Source organism: Mercenaria mercenaria, chromosome 2 (genome assembly GCF_021730395.1).
Source record: "Mercenaria mercenaria strain notata chromosome 2, MADL_Memer_1, whole genome shotgun sequence".
NCBI lineage: Eukaryota > Metazoa > Mollusca > Bivalvia > Venerida > Veneridae > Mercenaria > Mercenaria mercenaria.
The window spans coordinates 94,453,315-94,481,129 of NC_069362.1; the positions used below are offsets into that span (position 1 = coordinate 94,453,315).

The following is a 27,815-nucleotide window of genomic DNA, read 5'->3' on the forward strand; positions in this document are numbered from 1 at the left end:
TGCTCTAACTAAAAAATTGCAAGCAAAGTGCAATAAATAAAACAATAAATGACAAATAATACATTTAATGAGATCAATTATCACGTTCTCATTGATATTATTCTGATACGAACGCAGGTATTTCATTCAGTTTTAGCCATCTTTAAAATGCTTAAAAATTGAATTGGCAATGTTTCATTTAGATCATGCAATACTCTACATCATTATTTTAGAATAAAAGCAGGAACGAAAATACCCGAAATATTTCTCTAATTTCTTTATTTTTTGTTCTACTTTACTTAAATAAGACAATATGATGGATATGAACAAAGAACGTAATAAAATGGCCACGTTCAAAGAATCTGTTAACGTGATAGCTTAATTTCCTTTTTTCTCACGGTAAACATAAAAATTAGTTGATATGACTATGCGATTATTCCATAGATATTTTATATTGAAAGCAGGAACTGTATTTTTATTGAGGCGACTAGCAATTTAACGAGGGATAATATTTTTGGCTGTTGCATTTGTTCATTGTTATGCGCATTTGACAACGATTTTAGATATGATTTTCTAACATTTATTGCAAGAAAACTAAACTAAATATAAAAATGTCGTTATAGGGACTGAAAACTATTTCTTGTAGGAACCTTATTTCAACTTCTGGCTAATCACCCATGATTCGCTAGCGCGATTCATAGATTTGTCAGAGATCCTAATATGGTTACTAAACGCACAGGACAAAGCATTCAGACATCTGAATTGCCATTTAAAATTCAGATTATATTTCACAAATGAATACCAAACCGTGTATTCAACTTAATCGGATACAAGAAACCAGCTGATAGTAGACCTAACTGTTTTCGACTTTACGTTTAATATGCGTCAAAAACTCTACGTTTCAATAGAGTGTTTTAAAATTTACCGTCTCGCGTGATTAAGACCTGACAAAGTCCACTGGAGCTAGATACAGCGTACGATTATTAAAACTCTATTATATATATTCAGAATGTAATTATTTACGTATTATTTATCTTCTAACTCTAAGAGAGAGAGAGAGAGAGAGAGAGAGAGAGAGAGAGAGAGAGAGAGAGAGTATTTAGCTTCTTTGGTCAGGCTTAATGCTCACTCCTGGTTTGTATGACAGAGAATATATACAAATGTTAGTAAAACAATTGCATTGTGTAGTGCTGTTCGTGCCTGTATATTCACCAGCTTAGCAGGCAGTTTTGATTTTTTTACAGGTGTTGATGTAGAATAATATTTCACCCAGTGAGAGAAGTTAGACAATAACATTAGATTTAATTTTGTTACATCAAAAAGTCATAATCCTATATATGAAGTCACTTCAATATGAAATAAATCTGGTTATTCAGACAATTTGCTTCCGAAATGCTTCCGACGTTTTAAACTATAAAGTATGTACATGTGTAGCAGGGTTGAATTTTAGTAGCTTCTAACCTAAAATGTCAATAATATGATTTACAGGTTTCACGCTACACCGAATTTGATTGTGTTATTTTTACAGCGTAATCATACAGTATTTAGTAGTACTGCAGAGGTTAAAGGTTAAAATTGTGTACAAAACAAGTAGTGATTGGTCGTTTAGGGTTCAGCGTAGTAATTTTTGCTAGTGTAGCGGGAGTTTAATGGATCAGCTGACTGTACGATTGATAGTGAAAGGGGCAGGACTGTTTTCTGTAGGGAGCCCTGTTGTTCCATCCTGGGGCCTTAGACAATATTAGAGATGTTGTGCAGCATTTAGAAGTATGTATCTGTTATTTTAGAATGTATTGCTTTGTCAGTTTCCTGTTATTATTGCTGTTGTACGGTTTTTATGTTGTTCAGTATTCAAGTTGTCATTGGTTTCCGCGTTCGGGTTTGGAGTCCATATTCTGTCACTCGGTTTGCATTGCCGCTCTCTACATCTAATTACTCTAATTTGCATGTCTATAATGGTGGTTGGCCCTCTGTGTTTCAGGTCTTACTAACCAGCACAGTACTGCCACGAATGAGTGAGCCAGTGTGGTAAAGTGGAGACATTCATCTCTTGGATGAAGGTAAATAATTATATCTATTGAGATGCTGTTATTGTAATAACTATTGTATTTTTGATTAGTCATTCATGTAAAAAAGGCATTTGAGCAGCACTGGTGAACCCGGAATATAAGACGGAACTATTTCTTTTATTCATTGTATAATGATGTGACAGGAAAGGCCGTACCGGCGACAGTAACCATCAGAACAAATCAACACCCTTTACAATATTTACAAGTTTATTTACAAAAGATGATTATTAACAATGAATAGATATGAAAAGAAAAAAAAACTGATTATAAGAAAGAAAAAAAAATGTTCAGTATCTCTAGATACAAAAGTTCTTATAGTCCATTCTAATCTGACGTGACACAGGTCTTTAATGTAATTGCGAACTTTAAGTAGCACAAACAAAACATAGCTTCTAAATTCAAAATACAGTCCCTTTAAACCGTGAATACGTTGATTCCGTGTTGGCTCCCTATGGTGGTAGGTGATTGCATCCCTGAGCTGACTTCAGAGGATAACAAAAATCATCGTCTTTGCGGTTTACGGCACAACCATGGGACGAAAGCTCTGCGCTGGGAATATCACATCCAGGCGAGTGAAGACAAGTGAACCTCGGGCATTGTACTTCCGGGTTATGACATCACCAGGTAAAATCGTCTGGCGGAAGAAGCTAAAATATATAACATATGGTAAGCACCATAGCAAAACAAATAAGTCAGGGCATAAAACTGCTCCTTTGGGTACACCATACCTCCGTAGGCTCCCATAAATAATACGTGCTACTTATACAAAACATATGTGCTACTAAGTTCAAACGTCACATGATTAAAATACGTCACTTATTACTTCCATTATTACAAAGATTACTTACTTAAAAGACTAAAGTTAAAGTATGAAAAAGATATGAAAAGTATATGATGAAACATTATAGATACGGACATGATAAACTGCAGCTATTATTTACAACTACAAATTAACAAAATTCAATATAAATCAAGCGTTATATCATAGTTGGCATCCATATAATATCAAATGCCATACACTACAACGGACATTAATTAGATGTGCTATAGACTGGCACACAATTACAAATTACAATAATATATTACATACATGGTGCTAGACTTGCCATATAGATTTATACATAACAATACAATGCAGTAATGGCGTTCCATAATAACGAAATGTTTGACATAAGTTTTTGAAACAAAGTACTTTATAAATATCATGTTACAAATTTCAGTACAAATTTTACATCTTATATAAATCGAACATTTTAGATTCCTCTTTCCAAATAATTTACAAAAGTCTGAAAAATTTAATAAATTATCCTGACATACCGAAACTAGCCAAAATCATATGCCGAAAGTAAATGTTACAGAATTCTGTAGAATGAACAAAAATTTACCAAATAAAAATCGTAATGCAAAAATCATACAAAAATCTAACAAATAAATTTCTTACCTCGATCGAGCATAAATTTCTAGCAAGAAAATAATTCAGACATAGATTCGTCTATAAAGTCGGAATGTGGTGTGCGCAAGGCATATCTAGTCCAGTCTATTTAAAGGATAATGTCCCGCCAAATACTAAATTTCATGGGATTCACGGCTAAGCCGTGAGCTATGACTATTGTCATTTTCACGGGATTCACGATATAGCCGGGAAATCTAACTACTTTGGCGCGGATTTACATTGACAATTTGAGGCCCATTATAGTGGTTTTGGGGATAAAAACATAAATTACTGAAGTTTATAAAATATCAACTTTCTTATTACTGAACCGAATTTAATGAAATTTACATGGAAATTTAAGTTATGAAATACAGAAAAACATGAGAGGTATTTCATGCGTGAAATCTGACATTTACCTCAATAACTCAAAAATTTACAAAAAGATGATGCAATACCTGCATTTACACTACAGATAAAATAAGGCCCGTATGTCAATTTGTGACAAATGATTTCTTAGAATACTTTATTATGTAAATAGTTGTAATATTATTATTCAGTGAACCAGTACACTGTCCATAATACACAGTAAATGTATGTTGTACATGTACGCATCATGAACTTTGTTTGAAATGATTTGTTGAACATTATAAAAAGAGCTGGATTCAATATTGTCCGTTTAGGCTGACAAAGACATAATATATGTATTATATATAATGATATTGATAGTTATTGTTCTGACTCATTTCTAGCCAGTAGTTTATTTACATGTTTCAGGTCGAGATCTCATGTTTACGAGATTGTACGTTTACCAGTTTACTGGATTACACGTTTAAGGAGTTATTGGTTCACTAATCTACATTATCATTTAGAGACTGATGAAATGATGTAAAGAAGTATCTAATTAAATAAAGTAACTTTAAATTTGTAACAGTGTTATGGTTACAAATTGGCGCCCAACGTAAACAAAAACTCACAATTGAAAATTCTACCTGGTGGCGGTTACTTCTGGTAGGATAAGATGGTACTTTAGAAACATTGAATGCTGCACAGTACAGTCAATACGGTTTTACTTTTTACTGTGAAAAATTTTTAAACATAATTTTAAAAGAACATTGAGACAATAAGTTGCTGGAGGGTATACAAAGTTAAATAATTTACAAGTATAATGGGTGCTGTGATTGAAAAGCAATAAAGACTATAAGAAAATTTAGAATGGGTGCTGTGATAGAATCACTATAAAGTCAACGGTTTTTGTGATAGAAACACTCCAGTAAGATAATAACTGTGATCACAACACTGTACTGTGATAGAAACACTTAAGTAGCTGTGATAGAACATATTTAGAAGAAAACATGTAAATAGTATGCTGTAATCTATAGACAACTTGGTACAATGATAGCAGACTGTTTAAATACGCATATTTGAAAGATACACACAGTAACAGGCAACTATTCAATAGAACATTGCAAATACCGTATTACCAGTAACTCCAGGGAGACAATCAAGGACCTTATCTTCGATGCACGAAGAATCCAGACGAATACACTTCCGGAACATTCCAGGATGACGAAATCTTTCGAACAGTGAACATAACAAGATTCTACAGTGTGCACTTACAAACGATTAACAGATTAAAACTCTAGTCAACATTTGGTCAAGACATTTTTTTAAGGTTTCTGTATTGGTACATAGTGTTCAAGTCCAGTGCTGTTCAACAAGTTGGTGAGTTAATATAGCTTAGTACTTAAGATTTCATCTTATACTGGGATTTCACTGAATATTTTCATTTGCAAATAAATCTACAGTTATCACAGTATTTCTGAAGAGAAATCTTGGAAAACTTGTTAAGTTAATAAAGCATTGGTACACAAATAAGTTAATGGGCTATAAATCAGTTTGATCATACTTTAAAATCTTTTTTTTCCATACAAAGACATTGATCAGATTTATTACATAATAATAGCCAACTGTATATGTTACTCTAAATTTCTGAACCTTTCAGTCCTATTTTAAGGAAATTATTTCGAGCTCTTTGAAATAATTAAATTTTTTCTGAAAGAAAAATTAGTTTCAATAATTTTGACAGAACAGGCATTCCATACATATATTTTAGTGTGGTAGAAAATCTTTATTAAGTAGTGATTCCCAGGGTTATTTTTATTGAAATATTGGTGTGATTGTTTTGGAGTAGGCAAGTGGTCACTGCACTGATAACTCTGCATGTTTACTAACATTGGTTAATCTCTGAATTCTATATTTTCCTACTCCATCTTCTGTCAGTGGTGCAAAAAGGGTGACAGAATACTGGATACTCCCCTTGTTTGTTTACATGTACTTTTAGACAGGTATAATCCCATTGGAATTTCATTCATAAAGCCAGGTGTAGTAGTATTTGTGTACATTATTGGATTTTATTGGTGGACTGATGACAAGCAACCTTTGAACTGTCACTAGTGTAGGTTTATTGGAAAATTAGGTCAGGTAGTATAGCTGAATTTAAATCAGCTGATAGGAGACATAATAGTGTACTTATTTATTGCAAAGAAAATGAAACTTGATGCAGTATTAAAACCTGTATAACATATTCTTATTAAAATAGTTTGTTCATTTTCAGGGATTTTGTACTCCAGCTGAATTGTTAAACATTTAAATCTTGACACAGATTTATCAAAGTTTGGGTCAATTCAATAAACAATTTTTGACTTGTGTTTCTTTTCAAAGAAAATAAATTACAAGTCATAGCCGTTTAGAAAAGATTTAAAACTTCAAGTGAAAAGAAATTGTTGTTCTGAAATTAATTAATAATTTCAGAAAATATAGTTTAGATGTAAACTGCAGTGTAGTTTATATCTGAAATTCGCAAATATCATTCGCCGTTTAAGTTTCTCGGTCGGTTGCGAACTACGACAACACTGTACAACAGAAACAAATTATATTATAACTTAGTGGTAATAAAGAGTATAGATCTAGTTATTACTCTGTCTATAATTTAGCGAAAAAGCTTTTAGAATATTTTGACTTTGTAATAAATTAAAAAATTTAACAACATAAGTTACCAAGTTCAGTCTTACACAGTTCATAAAGTTCAAATTATCTTGAGGTGAATCATAATATTAATTAGTTAAGTTAAACTTAAATTAAGTGAAGGTTTCAAAATAAAGTTAACTTTAGGGAATTAAAACAAAATTTCTCATAATCTTAAAAATATATTAAGCAAGTACACATTTAAGTTAATAATTAAGTTAAACTAAAGTTAAAAAGTTTTTTAAACTTAAGTTAAGTTAGTAACAGTTACAGTGATATAAAGAAATTAAAGAAGAATTTAGTTAGAAATTAAGCCCAGATTTAACTCATAGATTTATTCTGGAAATAACTTTAACAAATACACATTAAATTTAAAAAAAAAAAAAAAAAAAAAAAAAAGTTAAACTTTAGTTAAAATTTTAATTTTATTTGATTTTGAACAGTGAGTTAAGGAAGTTCAACTCTGTTTACAGCTTTATTAAGCTGAAGTTAAAAAAAAAAAATAATAATAATAAAGCATAGTATTTTATTCTCTTTAATAATACAATAATATTTTGTACTATTAAGTCTTAGGTACTTGGGTATAAATAATATAACCAAACATAATTACACTTGGATCTTGAAGAGAATTTTGATAAATTACATCATTACAGATTGTGTTGTACAAACGTATACGCGTGGTTCACTTGTCGCGAATTTTATTAAAATATACTATGGTGCACACTTAGAAAAAAAATTTTGTGTACACTTTTGAGAAAGACTATTCATAGTGAGATAGTTGTAAGTCTGTGTTGTGAAAAGTTGTGAAGTATACATAGAAAGACAGTTGTGAATCTATGTTGTGAAAAGTTGTGAAGTATTCATTGTGAGAAGTTGTGAGGTGTTGAAAGAAATTTGAAATTGTAGTTGTACTATTGTAAATTGTTGTGAAAAGTAATAAAATTACATGTGTTATTGAAGTGTTTCATTCACATATAAATAAATTAATCACTTGTATCAAATTGTAAATAACATTCAGTGATATTGACACTTGTGATTGATAGTGCATTTACTTTGAACCATATTAGTGATATATAGACACTTGAAAAAGGATTCAGAGAAAACACATATCATAATGGAGTCAGGAGACAAATCAACAGAGGAGGTAACCCCAGATGAGGTTAGATTAATCATGGCAGCACGGAAGCTAAAGATAAAAAGTGCAGAGGAGCTAGAAGAATGTGTGCATGCAAGAGACACTACACACCCACTAAGTCCACCTACAGCAACTACTTTGATAGAAACAAAGGATAATTTGCCGAAGATATCCATACTTTATGGAGAGATAGGAAAGGGAGAAGTAAACTTCAAGACTTGGATATATGAAGTAAAATGCTTATTGGGAAAGCATAAAGAAGAGAAAATAATGACAGCATTAAGGCGCTCCGTCAGAGGGGAGGCAGCTGATATACTTCGTAGATTGGGGGTTACAGCTGGACTTGCAGAAGTACTTAGGAAATTTGAGAGTTCTTATGGTGAGATTGAGACAAAGGAATCACTTCTTAGGAAATTTTATAATTGCAAACAAGAAAAAACAGAGTCTGTACGCTCATATGCAATTAGATTAGAAGATTTATTTGCAGAAGGACTACAACTTGGAGCAATAGTAGGACATGGTGAAGAAATTTTAAAAAGTGTTTTTTACCAGGGATTAAAACCACAGATTAAACAGATGGCCAACTACAAGTTCGACACCATCAGTGATTACGATAAATTTAAAATAGAAGTCCGCAAGATAGAAAATGATATTACAGTAGAAAAGGACACAACATGTTAAGCAACAAATAAAATGGAAGACAAATCAGAACTGAAGGAAGTAAAAGAACTACTGATGAAAATAGATGCAAGAGTACAGTCATTGGAAGCTGAAAAGTCATCTAAAGATACAAGTAAACAATACATGTTTAGAGGTGGGGGAAGAGGCCAAAGAGATAGAGGATATCAACATCAAGAACATAGAGGCAGAGGTAATTACAGACCTACAAGACCAACTGCAGGAAATAATTTCAAACCGGATCAAAGAAACAACAATCAAAGAGGCACTTATGGAGGGCGAGACACTTGGCCGCAAAGAAAGTGCTATAATTGTGGGAAAGAGGGCCACATTGCTAGATTTTGTCAGCAGTCGGAAAACTAACTAGTGCCTGTCACGGGACCAGACTTGGGCACGGAAAACAATGGTCCACAACTTGTTGGACAGTCAAATGAAACAGCTGTCAAAATCAGTACAATAGAAACAAAAGCACTTATAGATACTGGAAGCTGCAAAAGTTACATCACAGAATCATTCTATAAAGATCATTTAAAAGACATTGACATTAAACCACTACAAGATATTTTAAATGTAGAATGTGCAGATGGTAGCAAACTTCCATACATTGGCTATATAGAAACCTCGTTGACAACAGAGGGTATACCTAATTGCAATGAAAACACATGCTTGTTTTTGATAACACCAGAAACAACTTATAGCAGAAACATTCCAGTTCTGATTGGAACAAACATCCTTAACAAACTCTTACAAGATTGTAAAAAGGATTTTGGAGATACATACTTGCAAAAAGCAGGATTGTTTACACATTGGTATCTTGCATTTAGGTGTATGTCTCTTAGAGACAGAGAACTTAGAAGAAATAAAGATAGATTGGCTTTCATTAGAAGTGCAGAAACCGCAAATGTCATTATTGAACCAAACTCTACAGTGAACATTAGAGCTTTCACTGATAATGAGATAGACCATGTTACAACTAGCGCAATTATACAAGAAACAGAGGAATGCATATTCAGCAATTTGGTAGATGTTACACCTTCAGTAATTAACTATAGTTTTCACAGAAATGGAGAAATTACAGTTAATATTTCCAACTTGTCAACAAAGACAGTCTGTATATCACCAAGGACAATCATCGCAGAACTACAGCCTGTACAGATAGATCAGTCTGTTTTAGAGAAACTAGAAAACGACTCGCAGAAAGATATTTTAGATGATGTTCACATCAATTCATCTTTGACACCAGAACAGGACATTCAGCTTCAACATCTTCTACAAAAACACAAACAAATCTTTTCAACTAGTGAAACAGATATAGGAGAATGTGATAAATTCAAACATAGAATAGATTTAACAAATGATGTGCCTTTCAAACAGCGACATAGAAGAATACCCCCTGCCATGATTGAAGAAGTTCGTCAACACTTAGAACAATTACTTGCATCAGGTGTCATACAAAAGTCTAAGTCACCATGGGCCTCAAATGTTGTCCTAGTAAGGAAGAAAAACGGTAAATTGAGAATGTGCATAGATTACAGGGCCCTTAATGCGAGGACGATTCGTGATGCCTATGCACTGCCTAGGATTGAAGAAGTTTTTGACTGCCTTAAAGGAGCTAAAATTTTTTCAACAATCGACATGAAATCCGGATACCATCAAGTGGAAATTGAAGAAGAACACAAAGAACGCACTGCCTTTACAGTAGGACCTCTTGGTTTTTATGAGTACCGAAAAATGCCATTTGGATTATCAAACTCCCCTGCGACTTACCAACGATTAATGGAGGAGTGTTTAGGAGACTTTAATATGACAATATGTGTCATATATTTGGATGACTTGATCATTTTTTCAGAAAGCTTTGAACAACATCTTGAAAGATTGGATTTAATTTTGACAAGACTATCTGAAAGTGGATTAAAATTGTCAGCAGGTTAATGTTACTTTCTAGAAAAGAAGGTCAAATTCTTGGGACATGTTGTGAGCGAGGATGGTGTAAAGACGGACCCAGACAAGATTGAAAAAGTCAGAAAATGGCCAACACCTAACAATGCAGATGAACTTAGATCATTCCTAGCTTTTGCAGGGTATTACAGACGGTTCATCAAAGATTTCAGCAAGATTACAAAACCTCTCAATGACCTCCTGCCACCTACAACAAAGAAAAAGAATACAAAACCAAAATCTTGGCTCTGGACTGAATTTGAACAAAACACATTTGTGAAATTAAAGGAAACATTAACATCACCACCTATTCTTGCCTATCCTGATTTCTCTAGACCATTTGAACTGCATGTTGATGCTAGTTCAACAGGATTAGGTGCTGTATTGTACATTGTAGATGAAAATAACAAGAAAGAGTGATATCTTATGCAAGCAGGAGTTTGTCAAAGTCAGAGAAACACTACCTGCATTTAAATTAGAATTCTTGTGTTTAAAGTGGGCCGTTACAGAAAAGTACAGTGATTATCTCACAGGACATCACTTTACAGTTTATACTGACAGCAATCCACTTACACATGTTTTAACATCAGCAAAACTTGATGCCACAGGACAGCGTTGGGCATCTGCTTTAGCAAATTACAACTTTGACATTTTATACAAACCAGGAAGAAAAAATACAGATGCTGATGCTATGTCCAGATATCCCCATCATAAGTTAACAAAAGACAATGAGGAATTTATTGTGCTACAAGATGATACCATTAAAGCAATCTGCAAGTCAGTATATGTGGAAGGTTTGGTCAATATTCTTCCATCAGCCTCAATAAATATTATTGAAGCTACTGAATCAGCAGGACAGACTATGGCCCAGGTTGAGATAAGGGAGATCCGCAAAGCCCAGAGAGAAGATTTTCTTATTGGGAAGTGGCTTAGAGCCAAATTAGATAATAAACTCCCTAAACAGAAAGAGAAGTATAACAAACTAGACTATCAGATGAAAAGAAACTTTGAAAATTTTGAAGTGATTAGAGGTGTTTTGTATAAAGTATTACATGACAATGATCAGGAAATATATCAACTGGTACTTCCAAACATCTATAGAAAAAAGGTTTTGAAAGGACTTCATGATGACATGGGTCATCCTGGGAAAGACAGGACATCTTCACTCATCAGGGATAGATGTTACTGGCCTGGTATGACATCAGACATTGAACACTGGGTAAATGGGTGTAAACGTTGCACCATGAGGAAAGGTAACAAGGACAGAGCTCCTTTGATAAACATTGTTACAACATATCCTCTAGAAATGGTGTGTATGGACTTTCTCTCTGTGGATCAGTCACAAGGTGGCTATTCAAATATTCTTGTCATAACAGACCATTTTACTAAATACGCAACAGCTATACCAACAAAAAATCAGACTGCCAAAACCACAGCAGAAGCTCTATACAACCATTTCATAGTAAACTTTGGCATACCAGCAAAAATTCATTCTGATCAAGGTGGAAATTTTGAAAGTGATTTAATCAAAGAACTTTGCAACATCATGGGAATTCAGAAAAGTCGCACAACACCTTATCATCCGATGGGAAATGGAAATACAGAAAGATTTAATAGGACCCTGATAGCAATGCTTGGAACACTTAGACCAGACCAGAAACATAATTGGAAACAGTACCTACCATCATTGGTTTTTGCCTACAACTGCATCAAACATGAGTCTACAAAACACACTCCATATGAACTGATGTTTGGTCGCAAGCCAAAATTACCAATCGACACACTTTTCGAATCTGCAGTAGAACAAGAATCAACAGACTATGTGAAGGACCTTAAAGAAAAAATAAAAGAAACACAAGATATAGTAAAGAAACATTCAGATGCAGCAAGAGACAAACAAAAGAAAAACTATGATAGAAAAGCGAAAGCATCTCAACTTCAAATTGGAGACAGAGTCTTGCTACGGGTACTAGCATTTAAAGGAAGACACAAAATTGCAGACAAATATGAAGAAAACATTTACACAGTGGTTGATCAACCAAACAGGGACATACCAGTTTTCAAAATTAGGTCAGATGATGGTATCACAAAAACCATTCATAGAAATCATTTACTACCTGTAGGATCATTCAATGATGAAGATTCCAGTCTAGAAAGACCAGTACCAAAACCAAGAAGCAGAGTAGATAAAACTGAGGAAAACAATAGGAGAGAATGTGAGCTCACTACAGAGTCTAGTGATTCAGAGGACGAAATTGTCACACTGACAGTGAAACATGGGGACGCCCATATCTCTGAAACATATGACAAAGAAACAAGTGCAAGAGAATTAGGATCTCATAGTAAAGATAAAGACACTGAACATAAAGATGTAACAGTGCGAGGAATTGATACAGAAGCAGAAAATGCAGAAGTAGAAGTAGACACAGAAGTTATAGATGTATTAGATGAAAGAAAAGAGATAGAAACTCACTATGATGATCATAGTAGTGAAGAAAACAAAAGATCAGAGAATGAAGTAGAAGATACAGCAATAAAAGAAATGCATAAAGAAGTACCAAACAAGAATCAAGAAGTTGAAATTACAGGCGCAGAAGCAAGTCATACACACAAAGTAAAAAAAGACAAACCACCAGTCAAACCGAGAAAATCTGACAGGAAAAACATCAACAAAATGCCAAGTTATTTGCAAGACTATGTCTGCAAATCTACCAGTATAGACAACAGGCCATTGGATTTAAAGCTTGATGCTCTTACAAAGTTTCTGGAGTCAGGCCTACTTAATACTGTAACTTCAGATGTAGCACACAGAATTGTAGAGGCAATTATGAAATAAATTTTAAATAATGCATATTTGTTTTTACCATAGTTGTTCTTATTAATTTACTTCTAGTTTGATAATATAAAAGAAACAGAAGTACACATATCCAGTTGGTACTAACATTCTCTTGTGAGATTAAATTGTGAGGACCAATTTTTTAACCGGGGGAGAAAGGAAGGTAGATGGTTTCCTGTAACTATAAAAATGGAAACTGTAGATATAGTTATACTGCCTTAAGGTGGTTCTTTAACCTATAATTAAAAAAAAAAACATACTAAACTATATCAATTTTTATTATATTTCCCGAGAACTTCATGTACAGTTTAAAATATGTTTTAATTGTCATTTGTCATTACAGGAACAAGGTAGAACTTTGCTGCCCAGTTAGCTATCATAACCTTTAATTTTGTATAAAGTTTTCAAAATGATGAGACATCATTTTCCAGAGAGGGGGAGAATGTAGCAGGGTTGAATTTTAGTAGCTTCTAACCTAAAATGTCAATAATATGATTTACAGGTTTCACGCTACACCGAATTTGATTGTGTTATTTTTTACAGCGTAATCATACAGTATTTAGTAGTACTGCAGAGGTTAAAGGTTAAAATTGTGCACAAAACAAGTAGTGATTGGTCGTTTAGGGTTCAGCGTAGTAATTTTTGCTAGTGTAGCGGGAGTTTAATGGATCAGCTGACTGTACGATTGATAGTGAAAGGGGCAGGACTGTTTTCTGTAGGGAGCCCTGTTGTTCCATCCTGGGGCCTTAGACAATATTAGAGATGTTGTGCAGCATTTAGAAGTATGTATCTATTATTTTAGAATGTATTGCTTTGTCAGTTTCCTGTAATTATTGCTGTTGTACGGTTTTTATGTTGTTCAGTATTCAAGTTGTCATTGGTTTCCGCGTTCGGGTTTGGAGTCCATATTCTGTCACTCGGTTTGCATTGCCGCTCTCTACATCTAATTACTCTAATTTGCATGTCTATAATGGTGGTTGGCCCTCTGTGTTTCAGGTCTTACTAACCAGCACAGTACTGCCACGAATGAGTGAGCCAGTGTGGTAAAGTGGAGACATTCATCTCTTGGATGAAGGTAAATAATTATATCTATTGAGATGCTGTTATTGTAATAACTATTGTATTTTTGATTAGTCATTCATGTAAAAAAGGCATTTGAGCAGCACTGGTGAACCCGGAATATAAGACGGAACTATTTCTTTTATTCATTGTATAATGATTTCTTAGAATACTTTATTATGTAAATAGTTGTAATATTATTATTCAGTGAACCAGTACACTGTCCATAATACACAGTAAATGTATGTTGTACATGTACGCATCATGAACTTTGTTTGAAATGATTTGTTGAACATTATAAAAAGAGCTGGATTCAATATTGTCCGTTTAGGCTGACAAAGACATAATATATGTATTATATATAATGATATTGATAGTTATTGTTCTGACTCATTTCTAGCCAGTAGTTTATTTACATGTTTCAGGTCGAGATCTCATGTTTACGAGATTGTACGTTTACCAGTTTACTGGATTACACGTTTAAGGAGTTATTGGTTCACTAATCTACATTATCATTTAGAGACTGATGAAATGATGTAAAGAAGTATCTAATTAAATAAAGTAACTTTAAATTTGTAACAGTGTTATGGTTACACATGTAGCAATTAAAACATTTCACTGCTGACATTTCAGGTGAAAATAACAATACAAATCAAACGCTTTCACAATATGTTCAATTCCAAAAGAAACGGGCACTAGTACAGTACTTTCTATGGTAGCGGCGGTAACGCAAACTTGCTGACATCTTATCTTTTTCGTTTATAACAACATGGTGCCTTCCACTATTGAAATCGTTCATATATGGTTTACGGTAATTGACCCGTAATGATATTAGGAAATTTCCGTATGATTCCGTACTCTCGTCAACCAACTGGTTATTCTTCGGACGTAAAAGTACTTTATCTTGAATATTTTTTCCCGTTAAACAGATGGATGCAGAAATGTAATTCGTACAGAATATGTATGAAGATTGCTATTACTGGTCCACTACTAAACACGACTTGAAAGCTATTTAATATACCACTGGTGCACTTAGTTTTAAAATACAAAAATAAGAAATTCCACAGGTTGTCCAAAAATGAACATTTTGCAGGCTCGGTTTGACTGAGACAGTTCATGGATTGCAGTGGTAATGTACGCTACCGTCCACGCCTTCTTGCACCGGGTTGAGCAGAACTCATCATTTACACGTTTTAAGTACCAAATACAATTTCAGTTCCATGGAAAGCGCCCTATTGTCTCCAGTTATAATAATGGGCTTGCTCAAATTGAGAAAATAATGGGCAGAACTAAACAAACTTCAATTAAGAGAGGAAGATCTTAGGTTATGGAGTCTGCATATCTTAGAAAGTGCCAGAAGACAAAATTAAAAAGCAAGCATCATATCGAAAGGTGATTAGACAATATCAAAACTATGAAAGCGGGAGTATTGAAATCAACCAAACCGAAATGTTCAAGCTGAAAACCTAAACAGTACCAATACATGTTGGATTTTCACTGGAAATATTTTTAAAATATGATTTTCCAATCCTGGTTACCCTACCAAAATAGCGTTATTTTAGTATGATTATGAATTTGATAAACATACTTTGCTGAAGGAATGACAAGAATACAAAGACTATTGTATTTAACTTATCAAACATTTGCATTGAGACACATATACTTGCTTAAATTAATAAGAAATGTAAGTTTTCAAAATTTTTATTATCTCCTGCCTATCTTGGATGCACAGACAAGATAAATTGGAAATAGACGGATATCTAAGAAATATGCTGTTTTAAAACTTGCATCTTGTTTCAGGTAGCTGAAATACCCCAATATCTTTCAAATTCAAATGTAAAACTAGGAAGTATATTGAAATCAAAAGAAATAGTCCATTATTAAATACGAGGTATCTGCAAATTTTCATAAAAGGTAATAATATATACATTTGCTATACGTATCTAATTCTAGGTAAGCGGTCTTGAGATTTTTTAAATAAATCTCTGACGGAATTTATGAAAACTGAAAAAGGTCATAAAATGTTGCTCAGATGTGATTGATCACCTTTAAGCAGTTTTGTCTTTCTTCAGCAATACAGTGAAGCTTAATTTGATAAACGTTGTCTAGCAAGGCTGACAATAACCAAGAATGATCTTTTCATCATTTCTGTAGAACAAACCTAGTCAATAAACACTTAACATAAGACCATGACAGTCCTAGGATTAAAGTTTAGATATCTGTTATAGAGATGGAAATATGTTTATTCATACATTGTATTTACGTACGTATGTATTTATTTTGCAATTTTCCTATTTCGCCATTCAGTTATGCGAATGTGACATTACGAACTTGTGAATAAAATTTACAATATTATACACGTATGCTGTTCGACAAAGTAAAGACATTAGACGAAGCAAAGAAAAGCATGCATGAAACGACCTTACTACAAACTGTTAAAAAGTACAATATACATTTACACAAAAAATGTAATCGCACTACTGTAAAAAAGGGCATGGAATAAGCTGATTCACCTCAAAACGCTGGACTGTTACGCTGAAAGTCATTGATAAACGTTGTAATATACAGGTATATTAGTATCTTCTTCATTAATGATAGCCGATAAGACTGCAGCAAAAAAGGTTTAGAACTTATAGCAGCATTGCGTGATTCCCTTGGCTGAAATGTTCTAATTAAGAATAAATGATCCTTTCATAATGAGAGTTTTATTGTCGTTATCGATCACCGGCACTTCCAATTGTCATAATGTATTTGTTTTCCTTTCTAAAGAACGTCATTTTACACTTGTCCGTGTTCCGTGTGGAATGCTATGCGGTGGCATTTTTCTACAAGACTTTGTCACTTTGTCCTTGTTTTATCAGTACACAGCATCATTTGCTCTTTTCTCGTGACTTACTTTCCATGATGTTCTGCCTTCTGCTGTACATACTAATACTAATTCAAATGGCATTGAATCTGAATTACCGTTCTGTTCTATGGTCAAGACATTTATCTTTTCGAAACACAAAAATGGTATATCACGTAGCGCAATCTTAGAGATTAAAAATGAAACACGAAATAATGTGAAAAGCACAATCATGAGCGATGTCAATCAAGCTAAAAACAGGAACATGACAGACATCAACCGATGGTACATTATACAAAAATATGATTTGGTTATATCAACTCCATTGTAACAGAATGTCTAAGAATTGGTTGTTGTCTGACACTTATGTCATTTGCTAATCATTAGATCGATAAATTGACATTTTTGCTTCTTATATAGCAACCATATCTTTCTTGTGCATCTCTTCCAAGCTACAGTGACATATATATGTCGAGTGCTTGGCATTATGTAAAACATTGTTATTAAAGGGATGGAACATTCAATACTTGCCAGGTCAAGACAAGTCCTTGTGCTAAGGAATTCAATTCCATTGCTGTACTAAACGTTTGTTCGGACCGCTTAAGCAAACCCTCATTCAAGAGGTATACTTTGACATGTCGACTGTAATTGTTTTGTGTAGCATGCATTTCCACTGCCATTCAGGAACAGATTCAATCAATCCGAACCTGCAACATTATCCACATTTTATATCCCAAACCATTATTTGGGAACTTAGAACTGCCCGTGTCCGTCCGAACGTCTATTCCTCCGTCCGTCCGCCTGTCCATCAATGGTCTGAAGTATTTGATCCAAAGTCATCAAACCTCACAGAATTGTCAGTTAGCATGTGAAAGTGTGCACCTTGTGTTTTAATTAGGATTACACACAGCCAAACCAGAGCTTTGGCCTTTGACGTAGACAAAATATGCATAAAAAGGCATATAAGCTACATCACATATTAGTCCTAGAATTATGAAATATTATTCAGCATGTGCGGTTGTGCACCTAGGGTTTTGTTGAGATTTCACTCAGCCACACCAGAGTTATGATCCTTGACTTAGTCAAAGATACGCATTCAAGGGCATAGAAGATTATGTTGCCTGTCTCCCAAAAAGTATTTGTCTTAGTGTCGTAAAAATAATAGAATTGCAATATAACATGTCACTCATTCACTCAGCCAGTCCAATGTTTTGACATTTGAATGAGTGAACAATACATGAAGTGCTTTAAAGTATATGTTGCAATTATCTTGTAATTCAATACACGGCGAAAGGGTACCAATTACATTTTATGACTTAAATACCTTAAGGATTTTAATGCGTCGTTATTTATCTTTAGTTAAATCATCTTTAAATGATACAAACGTGAAAGTAAAAGTAAAAGTTTAAAATAAGCACTATAAAAACTATAAACTGTGTCATTCTGGCTTCGTTTTTAATGTAGTGTTTTATGCTGCAGATATGAGCCGTGCCATATGTGTCTAGTCAGGATCCATGCTGTTCGCTTTTAAAGCCTATTGGAATTGGAGAAACTGTTAGCGAACAGCATGGAGCCTGACCAGACTGCGCGGGTGCGCAGGCTGGTCAGGATCCATGCTGGTCGCATACCCACTATGTTGGTTTTCTCATGGCACGGCTCATATATTGATACCATCATATTCGAGTGCGATCGAATGCATCGCAATATTTTCAACACTACTTTTTCTTTATTTATAGCATCTGTAAAATTGTTTACTTGTTTATGATATATTTGCTACTGTCAAATGATTTGTGAAATGTTTTTGTAATAATTGTATATCACAGGCAAATACTGGATTGATAGACTTTATTAAAAAAGTTTACGAGAAATGTATGCATCTTTCCTGCACTTACACGCTTTTAAAGTAAAGAATCAAGATTGATGTAGGACACTAGTACAAATATGATCGAAATAATGAGCAACGAATTATCTTTCGTAGCTTGAGTGTTTTAGATATATTTATCATCAATTGTTCCTTTTCGCACTTAAATAAAGCTTCAGTTTGGGAAATATATTCCCTATCATAACTGTCGCTAACTAAAAATCATCATCAAACTATTTCTTTAGACAAACCCAACACATAGACATTTAATATTGCTGCACTGATTCTGTCGGAATTTGACCTGACCACGGCACTCTAGTAAGAAAGTTCGAATATTTAATAAAGAATTGAAAAATGCTTGGTTAGTGCTATTTACGTATCTATGATGCACTATTCTTATTCAATGGTTCGGTCCTCATGTAAGAGGCCACTATCTTAATTTTTTCATTTGATTTAATCATGTGTACGTGCTGCTTGGAAGGAAAGGAATGCATGAAACTATATTTCAGTAAATATTAATAGACAACACATAGAAACAAATAGCTTTAAAAGTTATGCATAACATTTTGTCAAAATTAGTTATTGTGATTTGTCCTGACAAGTTCCTTTATAGGACAAAGACGGATTACACAAATGACAAATTACTGTTCAATTACTTTGTTGTAATCAATCTCTGTAATATTGTTATACATAAAATCTATCAGTGGTATGGATGTTATGAATTGCGTTGTCATACATTTCTTTTCCTATCATCTAGGTTGTTCATTTTTTTCCAAAGAATTTATTTGAACTTAATAAGATCTCTGCCGGCTTAATTAAGATCACGCTGAAACGCATACATATATTCCGAAAAGGCCGGTTCGTGAGCCGAGCCGCGAGCTTGTTAAATGAATGGTTGCCGATTTCTATCCGCCTGGCGCCTAGCATAGTGGTAGGAGGTACGCACAATAAAGGTGTCTCATAAGCCAATTTGGCTAGCCCTTTCATTAGGGATGACACTATAATAAGCACGGCCTTTACCTTTACCTATATTTGTTTTTCAAAAATAATATAACACGATGGCTGAAACGCATATATATATATTTTGCTAAAATAAAATATACATTTCAGCGTGTTTCTGATTTAGCCGACATAAGGGTATGCGACAAATTATGAAACAAATCGCTTGGTAGTTAAATTTTGAGACGGCCCTTTACATTTCTATAAACGTTTATTTGATATTTAACTTTCTAAAATATTTCAGAAACAATAATAATTCATTCATATCATCACTCATATAGAAAGCATCGTGTTCGTGTCAAAGCATATCCGGAAAACTCTTTACATATCCAGAAATCTTAAACTTGATTGATGTCATCCCTTGCTGGAAATGAAACTGTGCACATCTTTATCAGCACAGCTTAAATTAGATCAAACATGCAAATGAATGTCACGTGCCCCTTTCTTCCAAATAGCTTGTAAAATGCACTTCTTACGTGCACAGTAATTACCTAATTACTGTTTGCTTAATAGTATTGACTGTCTGTCTGTATATTAGATAAAAGCAAAATGTAGGCAACAAAGCCTGTCTGTAAACAGACAAAATGTATATTCCATCCTGACCAAGCTGTTTGGACATTACAAGTGAGAATGTTGGATGTCAAAATACGAATTTATTTTCTATATATCCTATTTGATTGTGTTGTTAAACTTGGAGAAAGCGCACGTAATTCATGCTGCAAGAAAGGAAGACCAATATTAACCTTGTGCTGAAGAGTCTGTCCTCAGCTACGACCAATTTTAACCTTGTGTGCAGCCATCGTATCACAGGTTCAAACAAATAAGAAGAAGAAGAACAACAACAACAACGGGATCAATGATAAAAAAATAATAAGATTAATCGTTTAAACAATCGCATATTCGTGCTCTACTCCAGTATATTCTGATTTCCTCAGAAACTCTCACGCGTGTGTTTTTGAAATTTGGTATGATACCTAGATATAGAGAATATCAACAACATCTTTCAGACATATCTATGATATCATTTTCCTGGTTGTAAGACATGTGAACAACGTTCATGGATGTCTCCAATCAAAATTATTTGTTCTTATTTCTGTCGTCCCCTAATGTAACTGTGCTTATTATATTTTGATAATTCTTAGTGTGAATTAGTTACATTTAAAGCCAAACAGTGCGTGCAAAGTCAAAAAGTACTGTTGGATATTGATATCAAATACGAGCATATTGTTTACGTCAATTTAATCCTAAAATGCCAAATATATTAGTTATTTGCTTATTAAGCCCCCCCCCGCCCCGAAAAAAAAACAACACAATTTGTTAAATGCATTTCTTACGTCAGCATGTAACTTATTTTAATTTCACCTACTCCTTAAGCGTGATTTTCGTTGATTTTTCTTAATTTACCTGATAACCATTTCTTGAACACTGAATGTATGTTTTCGGTTGCAAAGTACACCCAGTTTACAAAATATTCATCTTTAAAATAAACATGATTTTATTGAGAAAGCAACTAACCTGTTTTTAACGAGTTCGTAATTTTTCTAGATTTATACTCATTTCATTGCTATCTCATACACTCGAGGACTTTAAAGAAACGCTTCATCCATGTATAGAAATTATTTCATTTTTATAATCACTTAATAATTTTATTGATATTAAATCTTATCCCATATGCTTACTTTTGTGATACCAAAAGCGTGACCGCTGAGCATTTGTACGTGTAGCTCGTGCTGTAATTCACGTTATACAAAATTCACATAGCGCATTTATAAAAATTAAATGCTATTACATGTTGAAGTCGAACAAAATTTCTTTCAAAATTTCCCTACTTTATCAAATTAAAGATCTATTCATTAAAATCATTATTGACATTTATTTTTTCTCAAAAGTAGGCGTTTCTCAGATTCTTTGCTTGAAATACTATCCAGTTATATCGGTATTGGAAAGCCACTGAAATAATACTGGACAGGCTGTGGCTGTAGGGTTCCGCGTTTGGCAACACCATGTGAGCATTTTACATTTCGTCAACATCACCTTCGTTGGCATATTACAACATAAAAATCAATTCATCCCTTTATCATTCCACAAAGTGGTCAATATGTTTATCACGACTTAAACGGATATTCTTTTTCGGTGACGACAACGGAATTTCTATATATTCTAATATAACCTACCCGAATATAAGTTCTATGAGCGGTAAACACGCTGCGTTTAGCACAGACACATTACCATATTTATATCCCATTTCGTAAATATTCCTGGATCAAATCTTTCAAACGCAAAGATGGGGCGTTTTAAAGTCCTTCACGCCTTGAATTTTTAATGAATCTGTTTTGTCGCCTATGACGCTTTCATGCAATTATATCATAAAATGTGTTTGGCTGCGGGTTCTGGCCATTGCGAAAATGTAATATCAATTAAAACCGCTTAAGACCAAACAGTAAGATCTGGAATCTGCAATCATAAATTGTATATGATCTGCTCAGCGGGACAATTCAAGCTGGAATATGATATATTAGTAGAATATACGTATTATTACTCCATGATAAATTACAGGCATATTTTGGTTCGTGTTCAAACTACACTCTGGGCCTAATATAGCGACATTCAGCAATTTTAGGAACGACGCAATAATTCGGAATAAACAGACGGTATAAATAATGAAAGACATTTGGATACGTAATTTATGATCAAATGGAGAGGGGAAGTTTTTCAATCATGTATATTACATGTATATTTATTGTTTCTTGTACCCAACATAAAACTATAAATCATTGTTTTTTAAAGCAGTTAGTTCATCAGTTGTTACGCGCGTTCCATATGTGTCTTTTATTGTTGTTAATGTAGTTAGTTCTCTGTCTGTATTCGAGGAATCTCCAGGACCACAAAAACGCTTTTAAGCATTTTCAAAAGAAGCGTTCTAAATTTCCGTCCAACCGCGGTATATGTAATACAATTCACTGACGAATTCAACACAAGTAAAGTGTTACTTACACATTAAAAATTCGGCGTCTAGAAAATGAAATTGTGCCACTAATCCACTTCTTCTTTTACGCATGCGCATCAGTTCTGTAATAAGAAGAGTATTTAAAACCCCTAAAATTAGTAGAGGAATAACATAGATAAGAATTGTGTACAGTCATTCACTATAAACAGTTGTATAAAAATTGGTTTTGCCAAAATCTGTAGTTATGACCATATAACAACGATCACCACATGTAGTAAATCCTGTAGCGAAACATCTTGGAATGTTATAAAAGGCCGAAAACAATGTTATGATACCAATTATAATATAAGCGTTACTTCTATTAAATATATTGTAGCGTAATGGTCTCTAAAAGCCATATGGCACCAGTGTTACCAGACTTGTAAAACCTGTGGTAGAACTTCCACACACATATATAAGATTGAAGACACAATAGTTAATTTCTGATGTTTATTTAATTTTAGGTAGTTAAAGAAAGTCTTTTAATACAAGTAGTTTTATTGTCTCAGTGTCCATCTTTCAAATAATATTTAGCTACTGTAAAATGTTAAGAACTAATTATGTTTGAGTTGTCTTTCATGAAATCTACATATTTGGAAGGTAACCTAACGAGGCATAATGGTATTTTGACTTACGTTGGCAGAACCACGGTTGGTGGCTCTGCCGCCTTGCCTCCCCGAATGTCTAGTACATAGACCTTTTATATGCACCGGCCAGACTGTTGATTACCAAATTAAGATGTAGTTTTCCTGGTGTTATGTCTTAACCTGCCCAGAGCTACGATAACTTGTCAGTTTTATATTCCAACAATTTTAAAAGGTCAAGAGTTTCCGGTGAAAGCCTTTAACTAATTTTGAATATATCCAAGACATTGAATAATTTAGTCTTTTAAAACAATAGCCTAGCACCCTTTTGAAATTACATTACAATATCTATTGATTTGAACGGTAAACAAATGGCGATATAACGTTCTACGGTCACAGCATCAGTTGTCAAACATTCGACGTTTGAAGAGCCATCACAAAGTAATTTATTGGTGTAAAAATATGTGGGTAAATCACATCATTAAATAACACTTCTTTAAAATCCAACTGTGTGATTGAAATTACTGATACTCCCATGTTTGCACCAACAATTATTCCAGTATCCGTTATTAGCAAAGTTCTCAAGAAATAGACTGTTGTTGATCTCATTTCTCGTCGGAATAAAACAACTGCGGTTCAAAATTTTCCCTACAATTCCAATTACGCCGATGATTGGAATAATGATGCCCCAGAATACAAACATTAGCTGTAACAAGTGGTCAACCCCATCATCTTGAATGTTATCATCCCCATACGTTAAATTGACTTTGAAGTTCAACTCTTTCACGTGCATGATAAGTCTTAGACTTGCTGCTGGAAATCCAATCCTTTATTCAGATGTAATAATTGGGGTTAATCTTTTCATTTTCTAATAATATTTTCTGCTTCGTTGTTGTCAATTATTACAAGAAATCTTAATTGTCATTTTAGCGTCCAAGCAACGTTTTCAGGTAAAAACTTAATGAATAAGGCTATTGCACTTTTTGCAGTATATAGTTTGAATCATGTCCTTGTTTAATTTACGATAGGCCTTTTAACACTTAATCTTTGATAACGTTTAGAATGCTGAGACACAATCATTAAGAATAATACAAATCAAATACTTTTGTTTAAGAAAAATAATATGCACTATAAACGCTACCACAACTTCTTTTTAAAATTTAAAACATTCGTTGTTCATCTTTGCAGATCTTTCATAATGTGTTAAATTATTGACGCGCTGTTTTAACTACGCTGCCTTGTCTACTATTCATAACTGAAAATACACACTGCCAATGATAAAACCTTATTGCAAACAATTTAAGGAGTAACAAGACGTTAATTTATACATTAATATTGCGTGATTCTTGATAAAAAGAAGTTAGAGCACATTTTATTATTGCAGCAGTGTTCAACAGCAAGCAGTTACATGTATGCGCTAAATTATGTCATCGCTCTGGCATTATCATTATCGTTTGCTTTCGGAAGGAATGAAATTAAGTTTTTGCTTTGGATAATTTATTTGAACATTCTTATTCATTCTCATAAAACTGCATTCCGAAAACATCTGTTTTTTCTCAGATTAAAAAAAAACCCAACAAAGTAGATATTAAAAAAAAACGTTTTATTTCCAATTTGTTGTGTGCTTTTTTATGTCGGTCACAACATTATTTATCATTTTGCCACAATACATCAAACACAAGTAAAGATTATGTACCTTTTCTTCCATATAATATTTGTCCGTTTGATACAGAGATACAAATATATTTTCTGATATCTTGGACAGATCGTTGCTGATTTCTGCAGTTTTGTCATATTTTCATTGGTGATAACTTTTAATAGAATGATATTAATTTAGCTTGCACGACATTTAGCGTTAAAATATCAAATGTTTGTTTTGGCTAGGCTTAAAAGGTAATACATCTGTTGAGTAGTTTTTCACATTTACATGGTCAGGCTAAAGAATATTTACATTTAAAAAAAAGTTAAGAAACCCTTTGGCGAGAATAAGGCACTTTGAGCCTAATATTTACTGTTTACATATCATAGCAGAGAGGCTACTTTTCACTGATCAGATCGCGCAAGTTTTAATAGAAGTATGCTCGTTTTATGCAATGTTGATCAGTGTACTTTGGGAAAAATTTGTTGACAAATTCATCAAGCATATAGGTCAAGAACTTACAAAACATTATTTTTCATGTAAACAGCCAATACCTCCACAGAAAATCATGTTACGGCATAAATCATTATGTTTTAGAATAAAACATACTGTAATCGCATACAAACCTACCAGCATGTCTCGCACTTAAGAGCAGAATGTGCAAAATTCACCCAATCATTCACAGGTTAATATTGATATATGCATTAGTAAGATTACTTCTATTTTGTAGTATTTACATTTTACTGTTATTGTTATTCCAGTATGTTCAACTATCAATTAAATCCGTAGTCACATGCTCGTACATACACATTTGATAATTTCCAACAAAACTTTCAGAACACGTATTCCTATAAAATTTAACACATTTGCAGTAAATAAAGGTTTTGATAACATGTGACATTAAAAGAATTGCGATATACCACATGGAGTAGTTTAATATCGCCACGATAAAGGATGTCTTTACTTTGATCAAGTAAACCAACACGTGCCTACCTTTATACTGCACAGAATGCGCAGCCGATATCCTATAAAGTTAATTTCATTTCTAGTATTATCAAACACTCTATATAATTTCTAAGTTGCAGCTGCTTTTCAATAAGAAATGATGATAGCAGTAAATAAGGAAATCAAATCAAGATTAATAACGTGATTTAAACCTGTCAATTACCCTTACGAATAAAAGTTTATCATTTTCCCATTTGTTAAACGTTTGTAAATATTGATTAATACATTAATGACATCTGAAAGACGAGCATGCAGAATGATCATGCACATCTATACAGTTATCTCCATCTGTCTAAATATGAGGGCAATCGTTTTCAAGGTTATTTACAAAAACATCCCAAACTTTAACTACATAGCGATTTTTATGATAAATTTTAACATACTCCTATGTCGGCTAAATTATGATCACAATGAAGGCCTGCTGTGGCCTAATGGATAAGGCATCTGCCCCGCAATCGGGTTGTCGAAGGTTCGAGCCCTGTCAGAGGCGGGTCCTTTACTAAAGAAAGACCGGTTAGTGAGCCTCCAGCTAGTTAAATAATGGGTACCAACTGCCTACCTGCCTAGTGCCTGGCATTAAAAAATAGGAATCGGGAAATAATGCTGTTCAATGTATGTAGGTGTCTCATAAGCCAACTTGGCTGGTCCTTTCAGTAGAATGTGACAATATAATAAACAAACATCTTACTTTTACTTTACTTATATTTTCATTGCAAAAGTATATTCTGGATTCCTTCAGATGAATTTAAGTGGCAAAGCATTCAAATATGACCAATATTAAACAAAACATATGAATCCTCAGTTCTAACCGAGAAACACAAAAACTTAAACAACAGAAAGCATGATATAACTCGTTCTTTTTGCGACTGATGTAGTCCTACTATAAACAAGTGCACTGATCAATGGATAAGATCATATTAAGTAGTTAAAACCTGTTTTCAGCTTCAAGAAACATAATCTGCTTTTCCCATCAATCTTTAAATGTTGATCAGAGATCCACGTTTGGAAATATTTGATAAATTGAATTTTGTTAACTGTTTGACGTAGGTTTTTACTAGATCTATATTATATTCGTTCAATAAAACATTTTTTCTATTTTGGATTTAAACTGCTTCGGAGTGGCGGTATACGGTTTTTCTTTCATAACCGTTATATTGCGAGGAAGCATAAACTTGATAACATATTTCTCGACAACAATATTTAATATGATATATTTCGCAGATCGATGTCAAAGTCAAATATTTCTGTTACTATCAAGGCTTTTGACTTGAAACTTAAAGTAGTTATTTTTATCCAAGTCTACACTAAAAGACACAATCCCCATAACTCTGATTTGAATTTTGACAGAGTTATGCCCTCTTTTAACTTAGATATTTTCAGGTTAAAGTCTTTGATAAAGTCAAACATATATTTTATTGTGTTAAGCCCCTTTTACTGGCAAAACCCTAATTCAGAGTGAAGCATTGAGAAAAGTCGAGCGTGCTGTATTACGGACAGCTTTTGTTAGAAATACAAAAAATCCAAAATTTATGGGGTTATTGCTGCGTCGTCATTTGACACAAATATTAATTTTGAATTTTGGGTCATTGACATGTCATAAACCCTCTATTTGAGCTCTGAAGTTTGCGTGTGTGTGTGTGGGTGTGGGAGGGTGGGGGGGGGGGGGGGGGATTGAGGCTGCTTGGCCGAGCGGTTAAGGTTACTGACTTCAAATCAGTTGCTCCTCATCGATGTGGGTTCAAGCCT

General features: G+C 33.6%; 1 protein-coding gene across 1 annotated transcript in view; it reads right to left on the minus strand.

Annotated features, from left to right (window-relative positions):
* The window catches only part of LOC128555286 (FMRFamide receptor-like), a 51,056-nt gene extending 24,102 nt beyond the window's left edge, over positions 1-26,954 (minus strand). Inside the window, exons 1-2 of the mRNA XM_053537278.1 lie at positions 25,695-26,954; positions 22,850-22,924 (exon numbers count right to left, since the gene is read on the minus strand). The gene's annotated coding sequence lies outside the window, so the exon portion shown is untranslated. The remainder of the gene's footprint in view (positions 1-22,849; positions 22,925-25,694) is intronic.
* Between the last annotated feature and the right edge of the window lie 861 nt (positions 26,955-27,815).